The sequence below is a fragment of the Rhinolophus sinicus genome, chromosome 5 (assembly GCF_057876585.1).
Source record: "Rhinolophus sinicus isolate RSI-liver-muscle chromosome 5, RSI-T2T, whole genome shotgun sequence".
Taxonomy (NCBI): Eukaryota; Metazoa; Chordata; class Mammalia; order Chiroptera; family Rhinolophidae; genus Rhinolophus; species Rhinolophus sinicus.
The window spans coordinates 69,427,609-69,454,455 of record NC_142505.1 but is presented as its reverse complement, the minus strand read 5'-3'; the positions used below and the strand labels follow the sequence as shown (position 1 = coordinate 69,454,455).

The 26,847-nt window shown below is 48.9% G+C and overlaps 1 pseudogene; it reads left to right on the top strand.

Annotated features, from left to right (window-relative positions):
• The first annotated feature begins 23,687 nt into the window (after positions 1-23,687).
• LOC109435680 (large ribosomal subunit protein uL11 pseudogene) lies at positions 23,688-24,447 on the top strand (annotated as a pseudogene).
• The last annotated feature ends 2,400 nt before the right edge of the window (positions 24,448-26,847 follow it).

The window sequence follows — 26,847 nt, the reverse complement described above, 5'->3', positions numbered from 1 at the left end:
CAAATCAAAACAGAAAGAAAAGAAAGAAAAAGAAAAAAAAAAAAAGACAGCGCCAGTTGTGGCTTAAGCCCACCAAGTAATCCCCTGCGTATTGTGCAGGTAGAGCCGGTCACCTGATGCCCAGAGTGACTCTGAGGCTGCAGCTTTAGATGCGTGGGGCTGAGGGGTCTGGACAGTAGGTTTTACAAAGTCAGTGCAGTTTCTGCCCTTGCCGGCACATATGCACACCGAGAATAGCACCACCAGCCCTGTGTCCAGCTCTCCTGAGTCCTAGGGCACCTCTTCCCTGTGTGTGTGTGTGGCCGGCAGGGAATTCCTCAGCTGCTGAAAGCTGAGTGCTGTATATACCACTTACTGCTGATCCCTGGGAGTGCCTCCGCCGATGTAATTGCCACGCCCTAGGCAGGCCAGAAAGGGTGGGGGCTGGGGATGGAAAGAGGGGTCTTCTCTTTCCCAGCCCAGCTGTGTCACACCCCACCCACAGGCCAGAAACGGTGGTATCTGGGGGTGGATGAGTCTTCTGTCTCCTAGTCCAGGGCAAACCACACTCTTCTCAGCCTCTTCCCTGGACCAAAGCCAGCGGCCAGTCTTCCCTTAGCCCAAACCCCAAGGCTCCTCTGTAATCTGACACTGCTCTTCAGATCAGGAGCCAGTTTAAGTCTCTGGAAGGGTGGGGGTAGGATTGGAAGAAAGGGGGGGAGGGGCCCAGGTATGGAGTTTAATAGTCTCAAATGCTAGATATCCTCCCTCTGCGGGAGGGAGAGGTCTGCTCTGGGACGCAAAGTAGAGTCCGGCACTTGGCTTTTGTGTTCTCTCTTTTGTCCTGGGAACCCCTGCGTCTCTGCAGCTGGGGATGTGTTTACCCCGCTCTAGGCTGGCTAGAAAGGGTGGGGGCTGGGGATGGAAGGAGGGGTCTTCTCTTTCCCAGCCCCGCTGTCTTAACACTCTTCCCGCAGGCCAGAAAAGGTGGTGGCTGGGGGCGGAAGATTCCCAGCTCCTAGCCTCCTCCCTGGGCCCGCCTGTCTTCCCGGAGCCGGGGCTCCAAGGCGCCTCTGTAATCTGCCGCTGCTCCTTAGTGCAGGGGCTAGATCAAGTCTCTAGAAAGGCGGGGGCAGGGTCAGAAGAGCGGGGGAAGGTGCCCAGGCACGGAGTCTGTGTTCCTTGTCCGGCCCAAGGACCAACTGAGGTTATTAGCTGAAGTTAATGCTGGATATGCTGCGCCTGCAGCGGGAGAGGTCCACTGTGGGACGCAGGGCAAAACGCCCACCTCGTGGCTTCCGGGCTCTCCTCCGTCCTGGGATATCCTGCGTATCTGTAGCCATGGGTGTGGGCTGGAATTTCACAGGCACAGGTGCGGAGCAGATTTCCACAACCCGAGGGTGGGGGCCGAATTTCTACCGCCACAGGTGTGGACCGCGATCCCAACCCGCGTCCCCACCGCCGCCGCAGGTGCGGCGCGTCTCCGCTCCGCTCCCTTCCTTCTTCCCCTGCTCGCCCAATTTTTCCCCACCTGCAAGAAATCCCTGCGCGGGTCTCTTCGCTGTTCTGCATGATGAGCAGAGAGTCCTTTGATGGGTTATAAGCTTCCCGTTTCTGATAAGATCCGACGGAGAACTCGGTCTATATCATTTTAAGGCCACGTCTGTTCTGTGGTGCTGATGTAAATTAAAAAAAAACCCCAACTTTTATTTATTTTAAGTGTGTTTTTCCAGGACCCATCAGCTCCAAGTCAAGTAGTTGTTTCAATCCAGTTGTGGAGGGCGCAGCTCACTGGCCCACGTGGGGATCAAACCAGCAACTTTGTTGTTCAGAGCTTGTGCTCTAACCAACTGAGCCATCCAGCCACCCCCTGTAAATCTTTTTTAAAGTAAATCTTGTGTAGTAAGCTGAGGCTGTCTCTATATTTATTTATTTATTTATTTTCAGGTGTACATAAGAACATAATGATTAGACATTTACACCCCTCACAAAGTGATAACATCCCATCTACTACCCTTCTGACATTGTACACAGCTATCACAGTACCATTGACTATATTCCCTGATGATCCCGTGATGATATATATATATATATATATACACATATATATCAAAAAATGTATACACATGCCTTGTATTCATCTTTTGTTATCTGTACATATTGAGTATTACAATTTTAATACAGTTTTTTCCTTTCTTAAAATGTGTATATATTTTTCGGCACCGCATGTGTGTGCTCGCGCGGATAGTAGTTGACATCTAATATTATTCTACATCAGCTTCAGGTAAATAGCACTGAGGTTATCTCTACTTTTGCAAAGATGCTCTAAGCATCTCTGTGTTCAGTCCTCATTTTAGTCAGGTTGCAGGTGACACAGGTGACTTGGGTAGCTGAGGGGAACTTACTGGTCTCTAGTCCTCCTGGGGGAAGGGTTCTGCTCTTGTAGCTCCAGGCATGCGTCTGCGAACCAAGTTCACTGCGCTCTTGCTAGCATCCAGCACTGTCATTGAACTTTTCTATTCTTTGTTAATTTAGTGGGTGTAAAATGGAACTTCAGTGTTGCTTTAAATTTGATAACAAGGGGTGCAGATGTCTGTGGGTTTGCTTGGTGCGGGCCATGTCCGGTGGCGTGGTGATGGCTGTGTTTATTCCTTAACTGACCGCCCGCAGGCATGGCCTCCACACTGCGGAGAACTGGGACAGAGGGCCTGGCCTCTGCATCGTCTTCCATTTCTCAAGAACGTGCGCAGCATGTCTCCAGCTGTGCAGCGAAGACCAGTGTGTTCTGCTCCCTGCACGGGGCCGGTCTGTTCTTGCAGGCTGCCTGAGAGGGGCTGAGGAAGTGAAAATCCATCACAGCCTCTAGAACCATCTCAGAGGACACACGTGGCTCCGGAACAGCAGCAGGACTCAATGACTGTGTTTCAGCAGAAGCAGTCCTAGCGGGAGCAGGTCTTCGGAGGACCATGTACAAAAAGCCCAAGGACTGTCTGAAAGGTATTTGTGTAAGAGGAGAGCAGGAGAAGGGACTGTGGGCTTTGCCTGAATCCAGTGTCCTCCGTGTCCCTTTTTCTTGGGATGTCCGTGCAGTGGCTGCATCCCGATGGTTTTTCCCCTCTTTTGGACAGAGCTGTGAACAAACCATGGCAAGTGGTACTGGGTGTGGCATAAACCAGTGAGTTTCACCTTGCTTTACATAACGGCCTGTACAGGTTGGAAATATTCTATACATTGGTTTTCTTGAATAAACACTGTTGGATTTCAGGATTTCCCGTTTGCTTCAGTTTTCTAAAATATTTGCAAATGGAGGATGGTTTATAAGATGAACAGAAAATTTTACCTGATTAATAATAGTTTTCCATATTAGAATGTTGGGTTTTGTCTCTGATAATCTTTCTAAGTGTAACTGCGTGGGCACAGGCCCCGCGGGTCTCAGGTATGTTTGGGTGTTGGGGAAGCACCAAGAGATTTGGTGGGAAAAATAAATCCTCACCCCAACATGAAACTTCATCTGCTAAGGTTTCTCTTATAAGTTGGATCTCATTTGCTTTCTGTTTTCCAGAAATCCTCAAGGTATATGGTCCACCAAGAGCATTATTCTTTCCCCCCACACTAGGGGGGAAGTGCTGTTTCCTCCTGCCATTTTCCAGCTATTTTGGTAGTAGGAGATATGATGTGAATATGTCCCACCATCTTACATTGGACATTTCTGAATCATTAGGCTTTAAATATTTGATCCACTAGGATTTTATTTCAGTAAAAAGAGTACAGCTATGACCCGACATTAATTTTTGTTAGTATTATTCTTAGCTGATCAACTTTCTAGTCATCTCAGGACATTCATTGAATGATCTATGTTGGCCCACTGATTTGATGGTTCTCCTCTATCATGCACTGAATCCCCCTTGTGCTTACGCTAGTTCTGTATGCCCTTGGCCTCCCCTGACCCTTTCCTCTTGGCAACGCTGTCATACAGTTCATCATGTCAGGGAGAGAGTGCTGGTCCTGCTGTTACTTTTCAGAAATTTCCTGGATATAACTTTATTTTCATTCTGATAGATGGGCTTTTAAATCTTTTCCCCTTCCAAAAACAATGAGAAGAAAAAAACTAGAACAAAACACTATCCTAACCCACTCTTCTCCCCTGCAAAAAGCCAAACCAAATCAAGCAAAACCTCAAACCTAACCGAATCCTGCTAGGACTTTGATTAGGATTGAATTAGGCTTATGAGTACAATTAATGTGGGGGAGAATTGACATCAGTGTTAGTTTCCTAAGATTTCAATAACAAATGCCCACAAACTGCGGCTTAGAAGAACAGAAATTTATTTTCTCACAGTTCTGGAGGCCAGAAGTCAAAGATCAAGGTGTTGGCAAGGCCATGCTCTCTCTGAAGTTGCACGGGGAGGATCTGGTTCATGCCTCTTTCATGGCTACTGGTGTGGCCAGCAATCCTTGGTGTTCTTTGACTTGTAGATGCATCACTCCTATCTCTGGCTCTGTTTTTCCCGTGTCTCTCTTGTCTGTTTTCCTCTTCTTATAAGGTCACCAGTCGTTCTAGATTAAAGACCCATGCTACTTCAGTAGGACCCCATTTTAACTAATTACATCTGCAAAGACCTTATTTCCAAATGAAGTCACATTCTGAGGTCTCGGGAAGGACATGAGTTTTGGGGGGATGCTGTCAAACCCAGTAGAACATCTTTAAAATTTGTACCAGTATTGTATTAAAGAACAAAATATGTCTATTTATTCAAGTATTTTTAAAATGTCATTTAATAATTTTTTTCATAGAGTGTATTCCTAGTTAAAAATTTTGTTTTGTCCTTTTGTGGATGAAAGAGTTTCTTTTGTTACATAATCTAGCTGGTATTGTTTTTATTTCCTATAACAAATGATAATAAATCAGTTTTGTTTTGGATATAAATTTTATAACTCACCAAATTACCTTATTATTTTTAATGCCTTTTAGTCAGTTCTCTTGAGTTTTCCAGGTTAATAATCATACCATCTACAAATAATGATACTACTGCCTACTCTTTTTGAATATGTAAACTTCATATTTTGTTTTCATGTCTTATTGCATGGTCTTATAGTTAGTTCTAGAACAATGTTACATGATGGTGATCATGGTGGCTACCATTCTTAGTCCTGACTTGATGGCTTCTGGTTTTGGGAGCTGGTGGAGAATGGGGTCTGGAGAATGTGTAGGAAGCTGCATTGCCAATGAGGCTAGACTCTGGCTAAAGGGGTAATTTGACACGTTGACCTTCTCATGCTACTTCTCATCTGATTGAAGCCTGGGTTGGCAAGAGGAGAGCTTAAGTTTTCTGGGAGAGGCAGGTCACTCCTCAGGGCTACCACTGTCAGTGCTGGGATCCACAAGGCTGCCTGGGAGCTGGTCCTGGGTGGACAGCTGTTCATGTCTGCCCTGCACCCAGGACCTTTACATTGGTAGCAGACCTCACTCCTCCTGTACCTGAGTCCATACAGTTCAGGCCAACCCCAGCACTCCAGGTCTGGCCGGTCACTGTGTTCCATTCCTGGAAATGGCAATTGGTTTGGGGCAAGGGGTGGGGAGGCGGGGTTTGCACCTGATTCAAGCCAGCCCAGCAAGCTAATTTTGGAACTCTTTTTAAGAGAAAGTCTCTGCCTTGTGGACTTGGGATGGGGAGGGAGTTGGTCTGAACTATTGGGGTCACACTTGAAGAACAGCCTGTCTGGGGCTTTGCCAACAGTGAGGCCAAGTCGTGATGACAGGATTTGCTTATCTGGATCCAGCCATGCCTGCAGCTAGTTACTCTTAGATGTTTAAGTTACATGAGCCAATAAATATTTATTTGGTTAAGTCATCTTAAGTTTACCACTTTCAACTAGAAGACACTTGGAAAATACCTACCCTATTAATCTCCATCTTATGTCAAACTTGGGAAGTTAGTTAAACCCAGAGTTGTGCTCATCTGGTGTTCAAAACAGGGTGGTCATGGGGCATTGCATTGTTTATGCGTTCCAGTAATACGTGCTGAGCACCTGCGATGTCCAAATGCAGTTCAAGCAGTCAGGATACATCAGGGCTCGGCACAGACAAGCACACTGCCCTCATGGAGCTCACATTTTAGTGGACAAGTAAGGTAAATGCTGAACATGATTAATGAGTAAGTTATCTAAGGTGCTAGAATAGGAAGGACAAAGAAAGGCAGGGCAAGGGGGAGGAGGAGGCAGGTTTGGTATTAAAAAGAGTAGTCAGGTGAGACCTCATTCAGAAGGTAAATTTTGGGCAGTGGTAGTGGGGCGTGAGGTCCACAAAAGCACATGCCCACTGCTTGGGGCAGGCATGAGGTGGACATGAGAGTAGGGGGGTTTGCTGAGGATAACTGAGAGCAGAGCTGGCAGGACTGAGTGATGGGCAAGACACTGGGAGTAGGGCAGGGGAGGGTCTGAAGACACTCCATAGGTCTGAACTGGTTGTCAGATGGGGCAGGAACGCCTTTCCTGGGGCAAGAGCCATGTCTGGGATATCTGGACAGGCCCTACCTCCCACAGACTGGTCGCATGGACTTAGCCCTGGTGGCCTGTTCCTTGGTCCTGTGGCTGCAGCTAAATCTGGCCAGTGCTCAGCAATATGCTGGGGTCGCTTGAGCTGGACAGGACAGTTGTGAACCTGTCCAGCTACTGGTCCCTTGTGTCTGGCCTTTGACGTGGCCACAGAGGCCTTAGTTTCCCTCCTGGGCAAGCAAATCCAGAATGCTTGGGCTGGGAGTGGCCGGGGCACTGCCAGGGTCTTTCCAGCCCCTCTCCCTCTTCTCTCCATCCTGCCAGCCAGTACCCTGAAGTCCATGTCCATGCTCCTGTTTGTTGTTCACATTTCTCTGATGGATTTATTTGCCCTCATTTGCATAAGAAACACCACGCTCTCAGCCTAATGAGCAGACCCATATGGCAGGACGGGCCTCCTCTCGGGCTTCCTCTGGCTGAGAGCCTTGCAGGCCAGGAGCTGTTATAATTAGGCTGTTCCCTTCCAGGATCTAGGAGGGACTGGCCGAGCAGGCTCCTGCCATAGCCCCTGCACCAGGGCTCTCCACAGTGGGCCAGAGCCGGCTCCCCGGGCTGCCACCCACCTGTGTGGGCCATCTGGGCTGGGCCTACCTCTCTCGGACTGTTCTTGGCCAGGCCAGGGTTTGGCCACCTCTGAACAAGGCATTTCACAGTAACATTGCAAATCAAGCTGAGAGCAGCCCTGTGGCCACTTGGGTGAGCTTGTCCCAGGATGGAAGGACTCAAATTTTGAAATATGGTGTCACAGAAGGTGACCTTTGGATTCTCAGCTCTTGGCAGTGCTCAGGTGGGCTATATCATGGGAGGCACCCCAGAGAGTGTGCCCTGACCTCTCAGTTGTGACTTTGGTGACCCCCACACTAACCCCTCACCCATCAACAAAGATTACTGCCTGCTCTTCTGTATCAAGCAGGCTCTGTGCCGGCCTCGGAAGAAGAGGCAAGGGCTCAATAGGACATCGTCTCCCCTGTGACCTGTGATGACGTGATCGCCCAAGACGAAGAGCATCTGTGTCTGACCTGAGAGGGTCTTGCCAGTCCAGCCTCTGGGCGGTCGGTGTCCCCCAGGTGTTCCTGCCTGTGTGCCGAGCACCAAGCCACCTTCCTGTGCCCCAGGCTGCCTTCAGGCTGGGCTTAATTGTGGCTGGCCTGCCTCCAGTGCTCCCACGCTTACCCAACAGTAGTGCCTGTGTGCTTAGCGAGCAGTTCTAGCCTCAAGAAACCTCATTTCCAGTAATGGGATAAAAACCCATGCTACTCAATGAGTAGCTTCCAAGAAAAGGTGACGGAGCCCCCAGGCATCCAGGAGGGTGGAGGAAAAGGTGGTGGTGGTGGGGACAGTGGCCTGGGAGGGCGCAGCGTCCTGGAGTGCATTTTCCCTCCTTTTTGCTTTGCTACAGGAAGCCTCAGAAGAAACAGTAGGTCAAAGGGAGAATCTGCTAAGTTCTAAGCTGGCAGCTGGAGGGAGAGTGATGCTGAAGGTGGCAGGAATGTGCCAAGTTGCCCTGAGGTGGGGAGTGGAACGGAGCCTGGCTCCCTGGGACTGAAGTCTGGGCTGAGGAGGAAGATTCTGATACTGGAAAGAGCATGAGGGGCCTGCGTGGCGACTGCAGAGAGTTAGTGGGTAACTTAGTCTTTACGTTTCTTCCAATCGAATTCTGTGTTTGTATGTTTTGAAAAATTGAGATATAACGAAGTGTAGAAAGTCCACTGATATTAAGCAAATCTTTTACACATCTATAGAGAAGCTTATCAGCATTCCCAAAGGTTCCTGTATTAATCATGTTTTTTATTTTCTGTATTTTATGATGCTTTGACATCTTCTGATGCTTTGCTGGATAGGGGGAGAGTACCCCTCCCAGGGTAGCTAATTTCTAGGGACAGTGACCAACTTGCCAGCCTGGGCACTTTTTATGTGCAAACCAACCAATTCACAGCCATGCTCCCAATGTCCTCCTTTGTCTAACTCTCACACCAGGCCACTATCCCCCTGCCCCGAGTCACCCAGGGCCAGGTACCAGACAACTAGAGACCTCTGCCATTGTCCAGAGCCTGCTGAAGTTATTTATACTGTCCAGTTCTAACTTGCTTAGAGTTGCCTCCCTGCCACTCTCATTTCTTCCCTCAGAAACCACAGTATTGTTCTGACCATGCTTTCCCTTGGCTCCTTCTGCCTCCTGACTGACCCTCGTGCTTCCCCATGTGGCCTGGCATGCTCCCTTCTCTTGGGAATTGTAACTAGTAAACTTTTCTTTCAAAAGCAGTTGTCTCTGTGTCTATCAACTTACCAGATCTGGTTAAAATAAAATTCCATTTCTAGATGGCCCCCTCATGTCGCTTGCTACTCTATACACTCCTCTATCCCAAGGGGTAACCACTGTTGTGATTTCTATCATAACAGAGTTTTGCCTGTGCTTGTCCTTTGCATAAATGGAATCCTTCAGTACTTTCCCGGGTGTCTGGCGTCTTTCACTCATCATAGTGAGATTCATCCATATTATTGAGGATATTTCTCTCTCTCTCTCTCTCTCTCTCTCTCTCTCTCTCTCTCTCTCTCTCTCTCTTTCTACCCCCCTTCATAGTATTCCATTATATGCATACATCCCAATCTATTTACCCATTTCTTTTTTGATGGGTGTTTGAGTTTTTGATTATTTGTCTATTCAACTGATTTCTCCCTCTTTGTACCTACTTCTCATAGAGTTTCAGTGTTAATTGTCATTAGACTCTTTTGCAACTATGAAGTAAATTGCAAGTATTTCACAAGTTGCAACTGTCTTGTATTTCTGTCTCCTTGAGTCTAGTGCTGGTGGCAGGTGTTCTCCATCCATTTAGTAAATAGTTCGTGAGCCTATGCGCTGTCCTAGGTGCTGGAGACTTCCCACTAAGGGCTGCCTTCTAGTCATGATGCTGATGAGGGAAGCACAGATAGTAAGTAAACAGGAAAGTAAATCATATAATTTCCAGAAATGATACACACTAAGGAGAAAATAAAGGAGGCTTAGTGCATACAGTGAATGTGGGGGGTGGTTACTATGGGCCAGGTAGTCAAGGTAAGGCTCTCTGAGAAGGTGCTTTTTAAAATAAATACTTGAATGCATTAGGGGAGGAAGCCCTTAGGAGAAAAGCAATCCTGGCATAAGGGAAAATCATGTGCAAAGGCCCTGAAGCAGAAATGTACCCTCTTAAAGTGCAGCAAGAAAGCTGGAGCGTCTGGAGAAGTGAGGGGGTGAGTGGTAGGGCTGTGATCATATCGCCCTGGACTAGAAAAATTGACGGACCCACAAACTCTGGTCAATCAGACTTGGGTGTCTGGAAGACATTCTGAATGACTGACAGTATTTGTGGCCAATAAAGAAATGTGAACTTTCAAGTGAAAATTAGAATCTTGGAAAACGAGTACCTTCCACTGTGAGTTTAATAGTTTCTCAATATTTAAAGACTTTCCTGATGACATTAATGAACGTGATTTTTTTTGATACCATTTAAAGAAATGTGTCAACATTTGGACGATCTGGATGACTTAGTGATTCAATTATTTTTCAAGTGACCATGCACCATATTTCTGTCAGGGCAGTCCTTCGCCGTGGCTCTGTCCTACTCCTGCATGTCTTGTTGGGTGTGCCAAGAATGCAAAACTCTGACACTATTTTTATCCAAGCTATTTCTCAGAAGTGTTTGTAGTGAGTGGCCTTGAGGGATGAGACATTGTCTCCCTCTACGACAAAGCAGCTTTACTCACTGATATAAAACAGTCAGATCTCTGAGCTCAGTGCTCTTCAGCTGCAAAAAAGACCCTTGTGAGTGTAGCATCTATTTGGGCCCCCTTGCATCACTTCTGTGGCAATTGGGGGGCAAAGTAAAGCGATACAACAAACAAAGTGATGCTCACGGCGCTTGCTGTGGAAACATGCTGTGAGAAATAAAGGCCTTTGTCTCTGACTCATGAATCTCGTGTCTTTTGCCAGCATCCATGAAATAGTAACAAGTTAATTTATTAGCTTGTTAGGAGGGTAAAAATAAAACCCCAGTCCAGACAATTACAAAAATCATGCACGGGCGAAAGACATTCAATGTACAGCACAGGTGAATGAATTTTTATTCAATAGAGTACAAAAAGTTTATTGTTTCAAAGTTCACACTGCAAGCAGCTTGGCTGGTATTAGGTGAAGGGAACAAAGTGCAAACGTGTGCATACCCCTGAATATGAGTGCCTCCTTGAGTTTCCACCCCGAGGGCTCACTCCCCCTGGTTCTGATCCTGGCAACTAATCTTTAAGAAACTGCTACTTGAGGGTAAATGGGATCAAATATATGGTGATGGAAGGAGAACTGACTCTGGGTGGTGAACACACAGTGTGATATGGAGATGACGTAGTACAGAATTGTACACCTGAAACCTACATAACTTTACTAATCATTATCCCTCCCCCGCCAATGAAACTGCTAGTCTTAGAGTTCTGATGTAATATCAGGTAAGAATATCCATAATTAATTGAAAAGGCTATTAAAATACTCCTCCCTTTTTTAGTGCATCTGTGCTGGAGTCCAGAGTTTCTTAATATGCTTCAACCAAACACATCACAGCAGACTGAAGGCAAGAACAGAAATGAGAATCCAGTTGTCTTCTCTTCATCCAGACGTTAAAGAGATTTGCAAAACTGCTGAACAGTGGCATGCTTCGCACTACATTTTTTTTGGTGGGTGTTTGCCTTGGAAAGTATAGTTAGTTTTTATAAAAATGTATTACTTATATAAGCATGCAATAGGCTTATTATTATTTTAAAAATGAGTTAATGAATGAGTGTTTTAAAAATGCCTCTGTTTAAAATTTTAATCTGGTAAACATTGATGGATATAACTCACACAAACAAAAACTCTTTAGGGTTCTTAATAATTTTTAACAGTGTGAAGGGGTATTGAGGCCAAAAGTTTAAGAACTGCTGGTCTGAATATTTAACAGTTATAAATCAAGCTAGCAAGTTCATTAATAAAAATATGTCGTGGCTTCAGCCTTGAAAAATATATCTTCAAAATGTCTTGGAAATCCAGATTCAAATTTAAAATCCTTGGACTCCTAGAGTTCTATGCTGGGATGTGGTGGAGAGGGCACCTGTCTCCCGCCATCACCCTTTCTCATCTCATCCAGACTCCAGGCACCCCTGAAAACAGATGTTTTTGGCCATCCCTTGGGCCTAGTGGTCTGCATGTTCCACCCTCTAGGATAGATACATGCTGGGGGCCTGCACTGGGTCTTGCACATGAGCTTGGGATGTTTGGGCAGGGAATGCGGGGTCTGGAGGACGTAGATCATGGTCTAGAGGGTGAGGGAGTGGGTTCCAGGTGGGCACCTCTTCTTGACCCTGTGGGTACCTCATCCCATGAAGAGGGTCATGGCTAGAAGGAGGCCTGAGAAGAAGGCACAGGGTAGATTCTAAGGTGGGTACCGTTCCCTAGCCGCCATTACTTAGCACACAGTGTTAGGCTTGCTGATTGAATGGAAGATTTCAGCACTGGAGGCTGTGTTCTCTATATCTGCCACCAAGACCCTTTGTGATTCTGGCTGCTCAGTTCCCTTCTCCTGGCCTCCATTTTCTTGAGTGTAAGATGAGGGGTATTGATAGGCATGCCCCTGAGTGCTCTCCTTGGGGGTTATGTTTGTTCAAAGAATCTATGATTTCTGAATTGCTGTTGAGACCCTGATGACCTTATGCTATGTGGATTTAACTGGTTGGTTAGAGAAAAAAATGTTTTTTCTTTTTTTGGAAAAAGTGAATAGAAGTATTTATGAAAATTTCTTTCATAAATGATGTTTCTATTTAGCACAGGAGCCAAGGGGGAGATAGGCTCATGTTAAATAGGAAAATACAACTATTTCTCTCCTGCTTAAAATGTCTCCCATATGGTTCAAAGATTACATATATGTATATACTTTTAATCAGTTACATGTCCAAAGTATATTTTAAAGGGTATAATACTCTCATAGCAGCCTTCAGAAAATAGCTTCTAAGTGTAATTTTTTTGGAATGGCTATCACAAAATCACTCTGACTGATTTTACCAGATTTTCATATGAATGTTACATGGCACAGGTAGGATCTAAGGGCGGTAACTCTGTGAATACTGCTTGAATAGAGTCTGTTACAGTTAAGAAATACATTGTAAAGCCTGTTTTGTGGAATTCACTGGGGGTGAAAACAAAGAAGTGAAATGCACAGACCTATCTTCAAAAAATTTACTCTCTCCTAAAAGACATCCATTTGTTTATCCATCCATCCACCCACCCATCTATCCACCCACCCACCCACCCATCCACCCATCCACCCACCCACCCATCCATCCACCCATCCATCCACCCACCCACCCATCCATCCACCCACCCACCCATCCATCCACCCACTCATCTATCCACACACCCACCCACCCATCCATCATACCGATCATGCCACTATTCATGCAGTCACCTGTCCATTCACCCATACATCCATCCATTCTTCTGTTTACTCCATCCACCCCCAACCACTTATCCACCCAGCAGATATTTGGATGTTGGCACCTGAGAGGAGCCAAGTCTAGTTGAGGTCATGTGGAGACAAAGGTGGTGGGATCATTAGAAACCCAGGAATGGGGGAACTGGCTCTGCCCTGGCCACTTTATTGACAGTTTAGTGAGGGAAGTCGTGTAGCCTAACACAGTAGGGGCAGGTGTGTCAGCTCCCTTAGCCAAAGAGCAATGTGGATACTTATTCACCAGGAAAAAATGTCAGTCACGTGACTAGGAGCAATATTAACTACTCGTATGGACCTGATAATGGAGAATGAATCAGCACTCTGCAGCTAGGCTTGACTTTGGATGTTTCTGAAGTGAACGATCTGCATCCCAGAGAGGAAGACCCCATGACTCTCACCCTGTTCCCTGCCAGCAGGCCCAGAACTGCCCCAACCCCAGAGTCGGCCGACCATGAGGAAACACTTGTCTGCTTCTCAGCAGGCTGGGTCGCTGAGCTTGGGTCCCTCCCACTCACAGGAGGGGCAGGGTCCACTGTGGGGAGTGGGGTACACAAAAGGGCCACATTTGAGACACAGTGCACTCTTGGGGCCAGAGTGGTGGGCTGTCCCTGCCAAACTCAAAGGCCTGAGCAGAATTTCTGTGGAATGGTGGAATGGCCACCTCAAAGGAAGGGAAGCTGGGAGAGGACAGCACATGTGAACTCCATGGTCACCCGTGGGCAGGGGTCCTACCAGCAGGACCACTACCTGGGATCTGCCCTTGGATCTGCCCTTGAATCTCCGCCACCTCCAGGACTCCCTGCTCCCTCCCAACTGCTAACAAGCAGACCTATGAGTAGCTCATGCTATAATACATGCTAGCATGGAGTTTTGCACCAGCCTCCCTACCTTGGTCACACCTCAGAGGCCTGGCTCTGTTCCCTGCACTGGGCCACCTCAGCAGCTGAACAGAAGCCATGGCTTGCTCATCCTGTCCCAGCGGGGGTCCTGTCAGACCCTCCATTCACTCATCCCTGCTGTGACATGGCCTCGGGAGGGAGACAGACCCATAGGTGGCAGTTCTGTTAGGCTGGGGCTCACCCCATTGTCCCTGGCTGTGTAGTATTTACTGAGTAAAAGTCATTGCCCTGGAGACGCGGGGTTTATTGACACTGAGAGATGAATGCTGTCTGGTCTGCAGGTCTGCAGAGAAAGCCTCCTGTATTTCTGGGCAGAGTCTCAGGGAGAAGGTGTCTGCTGGGTCTAGGGGCTGGTAAAGGGGGCCTGGCTCAGTCCTGGCCTGGAGGGGGCCCTACTGTGGGCAGATGGGAGTGTCCTGGGCCGGGGAGACAGGAGGTTGCTGCATTTGCTCTCGGAGGACCCAGCGTCTGGGATGTGTTGGTGTCATGCTGCCTCAGGTTTTGCCCTGAGTGGCTAGTCCTGGCTTGGGGGGCTGCCTTCCTCCAATTTCCCTTCCATTTGAGGCCAGCCCTGCCCTGGTCCCTCCCCCATACTCTCTACTGGGTTCAGTCTAATTCATGGGACGCCCTGGTCCCATACCTGGGGTCTCTGCAGTCAGGATGGTTGGGACTCTCCAGGCCTAAACAGGACCCATGTGGGCCTTGGGCACTATGTCTCTCCCTCAGGCACTGTCTGGCCCTGAACCCACTGTGTGGCGTTTACCACAGGCCTCAGGAGCTCTAGGACTCAGGCCGATGGCTGTTATCTACAGGCCCTGTGACTGAGCCCTGGTTCCAGAAAGGTGGCCCAGCGAGCAGATTGTTCCCTCTGGCCAGAGTGGTCTTCCTTATGTGGGATCATGTGAGGTTGGGCTATTAGAATGGTTCTGATATGCTGACTTTGGGTGTCCAAATAGTCATGTAGACAGAGGCCCCACAAAAGGTCCTTTCCCAGGGCTGCACACACTAGGGCCAGCCTCGTTTATAACAGCCCACGAGCTGCCTACAGGGTACAGTAAGTGCCAAGCACCCCACCATCTTCCCTTACTCTCTTGCCCGCTCCATCTTTGCCAGCATGCTGTTGTGGCAGGCTGCTGGCTGCTTGCCCACCAGCAAATCCTCCTTCCCCAACTTATTCCTTCCTGCCATCACCCTGATTTTGATCTGAGGAGTCCCAGTGGGTCCCAGGTGGTCTTCACTCCCCTTGTCCGCTCTCGGCTCCTCCCTTTTCTGTGCTGGCCCTGAGGCACTGAGGGAATGGCCCCCGGCCCCGTCTGCCTGTGTACCGTTGCCATGGACAGCCTGCCTCAGGCACTGGGTGTTTGTGAGGACAGGTACAATGTGTACAGGTCCAGGGAGTAGAGCCTTCACATTGGTGACAGATGCATCCTTCCAGACAGCAGATAAAGGTCGCTCCTAAATTCCAGAATAAAAGCATCCACTTACCTGGAAAATGTCAGAAAGAAGAACGGCTGCCCTTTGCTGAGCTGAGCCCTTGGCAGGGTGCATCAGGGAGCTGAAAAAGACAAGACACCTGCAAGGTGAAGCTTGGGAGCCACCTTGCAGCTCAAGGAGAGGAGACAAAGAGTGACCCCTCACAAACCCATCCTGAGGCCCGAGACTACCTGGGCCTGGGGGTAGGGGGTGGGGAGTGGCAGTGTGGTGGGAAGAAGTGCATACACCACACTTGGTTGGGACAACGGTTCCCTGGACCATTGCCTACGGTGATAAATTGCTAACTTCACATCAAAACCTGGATGCTCTGAGTCTGTTTGAAGACACCAGCCCTGTGCTTATGGGCAGGGTGGTGGTAGTGGGGGTGGGGAACTGCCCGCTGGAGGGCCTGGTGCCCTTCAGCTGCCCACAGCCCCAGGCCAGCCTGCCTCCTCCCTGCTGGCCTTCCTGGCCTGGGTCGACATTCCAGCTGGGACCCACTATTGAGCTGTGAGCCCACACCTGACCAGGTGCGCTTCAGGTCTGCCCGTATATCCCAATCTTCAAGCCTTTTTCTCCAGATGGCTCCCTTCTAGACCCCTTGTCCTTTCCTCTCTGTCCAGTTCTCACCATTTGACACAGTTCTGCTTGGTTCCTGGGCTATGGGGGCTTTTTCTCATCCCCTGCAAGCTCCCTTTGGCATCTCTGGGCATCTTGGCCCTGAATTGGATTGTCTAAAAGCCTCACCATCTTCCTGGGTTACCCACATCTCAGAACAATCAAGAAAACCTAAAATGCCAGGCAGCCCCCTTCCTGCCCAATGCCCAGACCATAGGTGGTGCCCAGGGCAGCAGATGTCACAGGCCCAGGTATGTCTTCCTCACAGCCTTTTTTGTGTGATTGGTGCTGGACACCCCAAGACTAAGTTCTATGACTGCTAGGCCTGTATTAGTCTGCTTGGGCTGAGGGCTTAAGCAACAGACATTTATTTTCTTACAGTTCTGGAGACTGGAAGTCCAAGATCAAGCTGTAGGCACGGTTGTCGTCCACTGAGACCCCTTTCCTTGGCTTGTGGATGGCCGCCTTCTTGCTGTGTCCTCATAGGTCTTCCCTGTGTGTGTGTGTGTGTGTGTGTGTGTGTGTTTCTGTTCTAATCTTCTCTTCCGGTAAGGAAACCAGTCCTACTGGATTAGAGTCCACCCATTTGACCTCATTTTACTTTAATTATCTCCTTAAAGGCCTTATCTCCAAATACAGTCACATTCTGAAGTAACAGGGGTTGGGCTTCAACCCATGAATGGGGTGGTGGGGGAATGACATAACTCAGCCCAGAATAGTCATTGGAAGCCAGTACTGGAGTGGGGTCATCACCCTCATTCTTAGAGCTGAGGACACAGAGGCCGAGAGGCAGAGTAATTTGTAGGAGGCACTCAGCTTGGCCCAGGGATCAGACAGGTTACCTGAGTGGTCCTTCCTCAGGCTTATCTCTGGGGTCCAGCCTTGTTGTAGATCGGGCTGTGACCCTGAGGCTGGCACTGGTGCTGGGCGACCCCTCTGAAGGGCTGCAAGCACGGAGCCTGGGACCATGCCTGGGGCATGGGGCTGGGGCCTGGGAGCTCACAGGCACAGTGCAAGCACCCCACCACAGAAGATGGGCTATGCAGGTGGGGCTTTCACATTCAACCAGCAGCCACCACACGTGGCCTATAGCAACGGCCCAGTGGACAGACTGCAGGTCTGGTGGAGCTGTCCTGGGTAGTTGGAGTGCTTTGGACAGCTGGCTTATTCATGAGAACCCCTGCCCCGGGGGAGTTTGCAGGGGCTGGAGATGCTGCCTGAGCAGGTGAGAGCCATCAGCCACCACCACTGAGTTCACCCTACTGACGTGACTCCACCAATGACCTTACTCTGATGAGGTCAGTCCTTGTCTGCATTCATGATGTGTGTTTGAGTGGCACCTTATGTCTGTCATTTACAATTTCAAAACCCATGGAACTGTGCAGACATTTGTGGAAAAGGAACTACATTCTCTTGAACTTTTAAATGAATGTGTAGCTCTTTTATGAGAAAGATGCATTTCTGCTGTTATATAAATTGAGATGTATGTGAACACGTTCACTCAGCTTTATGTGGAATGTTGAGCTGACAAGGAAGATGAGCGTTTCTGTAAGGAGGGGACAATGTGGGCCCCGTCACTGTAGGTGCTAGACGCTGCCGCGATGTTATTTCATTAAATGCTCCAAACAGCTTCATAAAGCAGATGGCATTTCTCGTCCCATTTGACAGACAAGAAAATTGAGGCCTGGCCTGGCTGTGTGCCTTCTGGAGGTCACATGGCTAAAGAGTGACGAGGTGTAGCCTCAGCTGCAAAGCTGTCCTCTGAAGGACTTCGAGAACTGAGGAGAGAGGCTGGGAGGTGGAGGCCACAATTAGGGACTTTGCAGCGGAGCATCCTCTGAAATGTCTGGGTGCAGACCTGGATTCTCATTTCAGCTCCCCGCAGGCTCCAATCGTATGCGCCGGTTGTCATGCCAGAGTTTAAGCCGGCAGACAGAGTTGATTAGATTTGACTTTATCCCTTGCTTTGAATTATTCATGCCTTTCCCCTAATTTCACTGGGAATAATTTAATAATGTAGAGCAGCAGGAAGGCACTTGGGTGGGTGGCTCTGCCACGTGCTGGCCCAGGACTCTGTCTTGTCTGCTGGAACCATCTTTCCTTTAAAGCAAAGCCTTCCCTGAGCACTCAGGAGCTGGGAACCCTGCCTGGGCAGCCTAGGCCTCCCGGAATCTCCACCCTCCTGCGTCGCAAGCTGCCTTGCCATTCATCCGTGTCGCATCTCCCTGCAGAGCTCCTGTGCTCCGCGCCTGGCCATCCTTCTGTGCCTTGGGACACTGCCCCCATTGTCTGCCATCCAGGCTGTACCCTGCACTGCTTTAGAGCTTGTGGGATACACTCCTCCAGCCACGGCGCTCTCCTGTTTCAGACCCTTCCAGAATACCTACCTGTTTCTCTTGGGCAAAGGTCCAAGCTTGTAAGCTTGGTATTTGAGGCCCTGCAGCCTGGTCTGTGGGTCAGCCATGTTTCCTTCCTGCTCCCCACTGTGTGGAGCTGCTTGAAGGAATGGAATACTGCCGCCTGCTCTGCCCCCCACCACAGCAGTCTTTCATGTGCTTCTCTCCCGTGGGTAAGACAGGCCTAGCCCACACATGTCCTGATAGCCTGACACCTCCCATATCACCTCCCAGTCACAGCTCAGTGGTGGGGGGAAAGGTAGTTGTCTGGGGCCCTAGCCCATCGGCCCCCAGCCCCCAGGCAAGCACACTCTGCGTAATTTGCTGGGGCTTCAGCCAAGTCCTTTCTTCGGAGGGGCATAGGGCCTGGCTGAGGGCTGGCACCTCTCCTGTAAGAGCTGACCTCAGCCCTGGGCCATAGGGGTGAGGTCAGCTGGCCTACAAGACCTGAAAGAACCAACCCCTCAGGCCAGGTGAGGCGTGGCCTGTTGGGCCCCCAGCAGCCTGCAGCCGGGCTTCTCATTCTCCTGGGGTCACATTGCTGGGCAAGAGATCAAAGATCAGAGCTGGATTTAATGTTTCTCTGTTGCCTACAGAGGGAGCAGAGAGTCCCAGGGAGAGAACGGGACAGTGAGAGGAGCAAAGTGAGGGGCTCCTCAGTGATTACCATTTGCTGGGAACTGTGGTGAAGGCTCTCTATGGATTAACCCACTGACTTGACAACCTGTGAGGTGGGTACTGCTAACACTCCTATTTTACAGAGAGGAAACTGAAGCACAGAGAGGGTAGGTGACTCTTCCAGAGTCACACAGCAGCATAGTCAGAACCGTGGTGTGTCTGATTTCAAAATCTGCTCTCTTCGTTGCTACCTGAAGGTGGAGCCCGGAGGGAGAGATGATTTCAGTGTCGTCACCTGGAATTGGAGTGGGCTGGGCTACATGATTTCATCCACTCCCTCCCTCTGCCCTCCCTTCTCCTATCCATCCATCATCCATCTCTCCATCCATCCATCCACCCATCCATCCTCCCATTCACCCATCTATCCCCATAAGCATTACTGAGCATTTACCACATGATAGGCACTGGGAACCAGACATGAATTGGGTCCGGTCTCTGCCCAGGAGACCCCCAGGATGGACAGACAGACAGAATAGAGCTTACTCAGAGCTGGGGAGACCCTGGGGAGTGCCAAGGTCACACTGAGTGTGGTCTCCCTGGGGGAGATGCAGGACAGGGCTGATCTGACCCTCCCTCTGGGAGGCACCCTGCTGGTGAGCACTGACTGGGCAGGGCTGGGCGCACTGTCCTTCCTCCTGCCCGGTCCTCCCTGCTGAGGACCCCGCATACACTGCTATCCCTGTGCCTGACGACAGAACGAGGCTTGCATCACGGACACTGGTCTTTTTTGTCTCTTTGTTTCTTACAGCTACATTGAGGTTCTCCAGCAAAACCCCTGCTGCCCTTTCCCACAGGAGCAACCACCCTTGCTGGGCTCATTTAGAGGTGGTGCGTGCTGAGCTCAGTCAAGTTCACCATGTTACCAGCTCACCAAAACTTCCTGGGTCTGATGAGCTCCCTAGATACTCTGACTGCCCATTTGGGCCCAGGACTGTGGGTGGGTTGGGCCTAGGGTCTAGGGTAGAGTCTAGAGGCTTGGGGGACCCCACACAAGCCCAGAGATCCTAAGGGCAAGGGGTTGTGCCAGAGCTTTGGCACTGGGGATAGCCAGTGGAAGAAAGCTCTTCATTTCAGGAGACCCAGGGAAATGGTCTGGGGACCATGGTGGCCTCTCCTCGCTGGGGTGGCTAACGCTCCATGCTGTCTACCCTGCTTGCCTTTCTCCAACCCAGGGTGACTCCAAGGGTGCTCACACCAAGCCCAGCTCCTGGGGGCTGACAAGGAATATGGTGGCTGGTGGAGCTTGGCCTGGGATGTATCCGGAGGTTTACCTGGCTGCTGGTAAGGATCATTGGATGATGGGGGTAGGCACAGAGCTGTCCTGAGTGGAGGGGGGACCTGGGGATGAGATGCTATATCAGGTCATGGGGAGATCCAGTTTGGTGGGAAGTCAGCACAGGCCTAGGTGGCCTCAGGCCACAGGCATGGGGCAGACTGTCAGTCTTTGCAGGATAGGGGCTTGTCTCAGACTGCACAGAAATGGGCAGTGATAGGTGACTGATGAGGAAACCTTGGCATGAGGTGGGGGAGGTAATGTGGGGGCAGAGGGAGATTTGACTAGAGGAGGAGGTGTGATAGTGATGTGTTTTGAAGATGGAGGAAACCAAGGTGACCACTAGAAGCTGCCCCACAAAAGGAAACAGATTATCTCCTTACAGCATCCAGAAGGAGCCATTCTACCAACACGTAGCTGTTAGCCCAGGGAGAATAATTTCTATAACTATGAGAGGATAAATTTGTGTTGTTTTAAGCCACTAAATTTGTGGTAATTTGTTATCGTGGCAATAGGAAACAAATACAGTGACCATGCTCAGAGTGAGCCAAGAGTGTGGCAAGGTCACATTATAAGAGGCAGAGAGCCAGTACAGTGGAGGGGATAATTCTCCCCTGTACACTCCACTGGAACATCAGTGTTTGGGCAGCAGTTCTGGGCTCCATGCTTTGAGAGGAACGGAGACAAATTGGAGGGTGGTGGCCAGTCCCCTTCCTCTGAGAACTCTTCACCCCTCCCAAGGATGGCTACAACAGCTAAGTTTATGCCACAGGGTCTTGCGATCTCACAAATTTTGATATGTGGTATTTTCATTATCACTAAGTTCAACATATTTTCTAACTTAACACTGTGATGTTTTTCTTTGATCCATGAATTATTTCAATGTGTATTTTTCAGTTCTCAAACAGCAGGTCCTGGCCTCAATTTCCTGTCCTTGTACCTTGTGAACCTGTCAATGTCACTCAGGCTCTTAGCTGCCTCCTCGGGAAGCAGCAGATGTATTTGTTTTCTACGCTGTATAACAAATCACCACAAATTTAGTGGCTAACAACCACACCTGTTCATTAGCTCACAGGCATGTAGGTCAGAACTCTGAGACTGGGTTCTCTGCTCAGGGTCTCACCAGGTTGCAAGCAGGGTGACGTCTAGACTACATCTCTCCTGGAGCTCAGTGCCAGATTTTAGTGTCATTCTGGTCATTGTCAGAATTCAGTTCCTTGCATTTGTAGAACTGAGGTTTCTGTTTCTTTGCAGGCTGTCAGCCAGTGGCCACCCTCAGCTCCTAGAGGCTTCCTGAATTTCTTCCCATGAGGTCCCCTCCATCTTCCAAGCCAGTAGAGAGAGCCTCCCGCATGTTGACTCTCTCTCACACATTGAGTCTCCTTGGCCAAGAAGAACCCTGTCCCTTTTAAGGACTTACCTGATTAGGTCAGGCCCACCAAGGATCATCTCCCTACCTTAGTGTCAATTGATTTGAGACCTTAGTTACATTTGCAAAATCTTTTCACAGAAGTGCCCAGGTGAATGTTTGATTGAATAACCTGGAGAAGGAGGCAGGGATCTTGGAGCTGTCTAAGAATTCTGGCTACCACGTAATTCTAAGGGCTGCATTCACCTCCTGGGCCTCCATTTTCTCTCAGATCCTGGCACAAGAATTCTTCATTATCTTGTTAGCTTTCTGATGCATTTGAACAGGTTTTAAAGTTTTGGTCCAGTTTTTGTTCTTTTTCTCAGTGGGACGGTTGGTCCAAATTATATACCTACGATTATTGGAAGCAGAGCCTCCTCTTTTCCTGATTAAAAACAAACAAACAAACAAACAAACAAACAACAACCTAGACTCTTAGGAATAAAAGAAAACTTCCTTAACTTGATAAAGGATGTCTTCCAGGGATCTAAAACAAATATCACATTTAATGGTGAAATATTAGACAGATTCCTATTAAGAGTCAGGATTGAGATAAGTTCTCTGTCACCGCTTGTAGCTAAAATGTGGAGATGTGGCAATAAAAAAGCTAAAATTGCAAAGGAAGAGGTAAAAAACTGTTATTATTTATGGATAGATATGATTCTCTACCTAGAAATTCAAGAGATTCAATCACCTGTGAAATCACCAGAGTTAATTAGAGAGCTCAGCAAGATGACAAAATAGAAGATCAACATGAGAGTCAATAGCTCTCTAACTGCAGCAATAACTAATTAAAAGCATAATAGAAACAAGATGTCGATGACAAGAACCACAGGCTCTAGGAAAAGCCTGGAAATGACTCTAACAAGAAAGGGAAGGCTTTAAACGTTGGAAATCATTAAACCTTACTGAGGAACATAGCAGAAAATCTCAATCAACGGTGAGAAATATCACCTTCAATGATGGAAATATCCAATATCCTGAAGTCTTCATTCTTCACCAAATTAATATAAGTTGAACGAAAATCTCAATCAAAATCTTAGTAGGGAGGATTTTTTTGCAAAACTCATCAAACTGATCTCAAAAATTCATATGGGAGACAACATGGGCAAGACGAGTGAAATGTCTCTAAAGAATAACAGTGGGGCTGTGTCAGGTGTCTCTAGAATGCTCAGATCTCTAGAATGTGGAAATAGTGTGGTGTTGGCACAGGAAACAGAGCAGCGTGGGGCTACGAAAGGCCAGAATGACCCATGCACTCACGGGAATTTAGTGCAAGATGGAGGTGGCAGTTCAGGAAGCAGGAAAAGCTTCTTTTTCTTTTCTGTTTTAATATAAGGCAGGGTTCAATGGCTCTTTGTGTCCATCAGGGAGGGCATACTCAGGAAAGGAGAAGAGTACTGAAATAGAAGGAACTCAATGCTGGAAACTGGTTACGCAGGTGAAAGAAGAGCTGAGAAGCCAGCAGTGGCCAGAGAGGCAGCCAGGCCCACTCTAGGTTGGAGCACAAAGCATGCTGGGGTCAGCTGGCAGAGGCTGGGAGCACAGCAGGCTGACCGAGGGAGCAGGTGCAGTTCTTTCTGGAGAAATCACCTGGGCAGAATGGAGGGAGCACTTTCCTCCTGCCCGCCAATCTTCTTCAGGTGCCTTCTGTGGACTGAGCCCATCTGGAGCCAGGTGACATGGTGGCAGGGGGAAATACAGCCTGTAGGGTCAGCTCCAATGGGGGCAAGACCAAGCTGGGGAAAGGCTGGGACAGAGCTGGAGGCAAACAGGCCAAGACTATCTCAGGAGAGAGAGAGAAAAAAGTTAAATCCCTATTTCATGGCTTTCAAAAAATAAATTTCAGATCAATCAAAAGCCTAAATATAAGACACAAAAGAATTAAAGTATTAAAGAAATATGGGAGAATATGGCTATAACCTTGGAGCACACAGTGCTTTAAAGAACATACAAATTAAAAATAAACCATACAGCTTTCAGCTTTCAGCCCAGAGGAGGCCAAGGTACAACTTTCTTCCATCATCTGGAATCCGGGTCCATCTGACACCAGCCGCCTCCACCAGGCCCCTGAAGTTCGACCCTAATGAGATCAAAGTTGTAAACCTGAGGTGCATCGGTGGGGAAGTCGGTGCCCCGTCTGCCCTGGCCCCCAAGATCGGCCCCCTGCGTCTGTCTCCAAAAAAGGCTGGTGATGACATTGTTAAAGCAACCGGTGATTGGAAGGTTCTGAGGATGACAGTGAAACTGACCATGCAGAACAGACAGGCCCAGATTGAGGTGGTAACTTCTGCCTCCGCCCTGATCATCAAAGCCCTCAAAGAACTGCCAAGAGACAGGAAGAAGGAAAAAACCATTAAACACAGTGAAAATATCACTTTAGATGAGATTGTCAACATTGCCCAACAGATGCAGCACTGCTCTTTAGCTGGAGAACTCTCTGGAACCATTAAAGAGATCTTGGGCACTGCCGCGTCTGTGGGCTGCAATGTTGATGGCTGCCACCCTCATGACATCAACAGTTGTGCAGTGAGATGCCCAGCTAGTTAAGAACTACAAAGGAAAATATTTCAATGAAAGATCATTTGGCAACCAGTGAAAAAAACAAAATAAACAAAAAACCGCATAGAAACCAGAGAAAGGACTGATAACAGTTTGTATCATAATATGAAACTGAAAATCTTCTTTATGACAAAAGATGCCATAAACAAATGAGAAACATGACAAAGAAAAAAAATTTGCAACATACAAAAAAGGCAAAAGATTAATACAAGCATATGTAAGCAGTTCTACAGATCGATTATAAAAAGACAAACCAACTCAGAAGATAAACTGGCAATGCTTAGAAGAGAATATTCAAGAAATTCTAAGATGGGAAACTATAAATAGACAAAAATAGACAATAAAAATGAAATAATGGCCAATTTCATTAGTTATTGGGAAAATGCAAATTGAAACAACAGTGAGATACCATTTTTGGATAAAGTCCTTTCCAATTTTCTAATGCTGGGAATGCAGCTATGGTTGCTGGAACTGCAACATCCATCAGGAGACCTAGTAACATTGGCCAGGTGTACGGGAACCACCTGCAGGTCCCTGGGGACTTCGGGAAGAGAGATGCTGGGAGCCCCAGCCTGCCCCGCGCTGTGCTGCAGTGTGAGAGAGGCCTACACTGTTGTCTTGCTTGTTTTCAGTTGTCACTCATAGCCAAATCGATTTCTAATTGATGCAGGGCACAGGTGAGCACATGCACTGTTCTGAGCTGGATTGGGATACCCCTAAATTCACATGTTGAAGTCTTAACCCCAGTACCTCTGACTGTGACTGTATTAAGTAAAAATGAGGTCATATGAGTGGGTCCTAATCCAATTGATTGGTGTCCTTCTAACAAGGGGAGATCAGGACACAAACACGCCCAGGGGGTGACCATGTGAGGACACAGCGAGAAGGTGCCTGTCCACAAGCTGAGGAGAGAGAGGGGTTTCAGGAGAAACCAGCCCTGCTGACATCTTGATCTCAGACTTCCAGCCTCCAGGACTGTGAGGAAATGGACTTCTGCTGTGGAAGCCCTCAGTAGGTGGTGCTCTGTTGTGGCAGCTGGAGAGCTGACACAGGCGTGCTTGGAGGGCAGGGGGGCTGTTATGACAGTTGGAGCAGCTCCTGTTCCGATGCAGCTGCTGCTTCTCACTGTGCACAGGGACCCGGGCCCAGCACCACAGCCGGGCCTGGCGCACCAGAGTTGTTTGACATGTGAGTCATGCACATGGCTCTTGGCTGCCCTGTTGTCCACATGCGTGGAAACATGTAGGCAAATGTCCAGGTACACACACAGACCCATGCTGTGCCCACAGGGCACTCGCCTCTGCAGAGGGGACGCTGGACTTGGGCTGCTCAAGGGCACCTATAGCTTTATCTGTAGTGTTTCAAATGGCTTGAGAAGATCCAATAACTAAGCAGACTGCGACCTCCCCCTTTCCACTCAGAAGCAGCAGGTGGAGGGCACCGTGTAGCCTGTCCAGGCTTGTACCTGTCACCTTGCCATCCTGAACTGAGCTTGGGGCCTGCCCTGGCTGCCTTGGCCAGAGGTCAGCACCGGCTCTCCGTTGGTCCACATGCTTCAGAAGGCTCGGCACCTTCCGACTGCAGCCCCGATCGGGGAGTCAGGTCCTCGGAGCAGTGTCAGGAGGTCTGCCCACCCACGGGGCAGGGAGCTCCCGCCCCGCTGTGCTGCTCAGGGGCCCTGTTGGCCACGTCGCCACGTTGGCTCCATGGGCTGCAGGTCTGGCCTTCTCCAAGCTTCCTTGCCCCTGTCAGTCATGGTGTCTGATCCTTGGCCTTCTGTCTAAACTCTCCATCCTGCCCTTGGCAAGCCTGTCTCTGAGCTGCCAGCCTGGCCCCTGGCCTGGAGCTGCTCAGTTCACGCCCAGAAAATTTGATGCACGTCTCCTCAAGTTCATGCCTGGATTAGAGCCCAGGGGGAGTGGTTGGAATGACACATCGGCCTGCCCACTTCTAAAAGGCCGCTGGGGCTACAAGGAGAAACTGAGCTGCACATGATGCTTCAAAGGGACTTTCTCAAGCCTCAGTCTTCCTTCACTTTTACACATACATGGCACCAACCTTTAAGAGTCCATAGCAAATGCTTACTATTCAAACGCTGAAGGTGAAGATTAGAGCAGACCATTCAGGGGGGCTGTGTCCATGAATGCCCCTGCCAGCCAGAGTGGAAGACACTGGGGTGGTGAGCGGTGCTCCCAGTCTGGACAAGATGCTGGGAGATGCTCCCAGTGTGGAGGGGTTAATGGGAAGTGCTCCCAGTGTGGAAGGTGGGAGGGGGCAGAGGGCAGTAGTTGTCCCAGTGTGGAGGGTGGTGGTGGTAGGGGTCCCAGTGGGGATAGCTAGTGTTGGCACGTGCCTGTGACAGGTTGGGTGCTGTGACCATCCCTGCTATTCTTACTTCAATGCAGACTTAAATTACTGTCAGAAACTCACACAAAAAAAGTGGAAATAATCCTGAATCCAGTCAGCCACCAAATAGGAATCAAGCAGAAAACAACAAATG